Source organism: Oncorhynchus mykiss, unplaced genomic scaffold (genome assembly GCF_013265735.2).
Source record: "Oncorhynchus mykiss isolate Arlee unplaced genomic scaffold, USDA_OmykA_1.1 un_scaffold_707, whole genome shotgun sequence".
NCBI classification, from domain to species: Eukaryota; Metazoa; Chordata; class Actinopteri; order Salmoniformes; family Salmonidae; genus Oncorhynchus; species Oncorhynchus mykiss.
Genome location: NW_023494154.1, coordinates 47,501 through 47,813, shown reverse-complemented (window position 1 = coordinate 47,813; position 313 = coordinate 47,501).

Genomic DNA, 313 nt, shown 5'->3' with positions numbered 1-313 from the left:
ACAGATAATTGTGTGTGGGTACAGAGATGAGGTAGTCATTATAAAATCATGTTATATGCTGTTTTTGCACACAGAGTGAGTCCATGTAACTTTTTATGTGACTTGTGAAGCACTTGGTTCACTCCTGAACATATTTAGGCTTGTCATAACAAAGGGGTTGAATACTTATTGACTCAAGACATTTCAATAAAAAACATATTTTTTTTGTAAAGGCTAAAGTTAATTTGCAGACTTAATTCTCTCTCTCTCTCTCAATTCACATTCAATTGAAGGGCTTTATTGCATGGGAAACATATGTTTACATTGCCAAAGC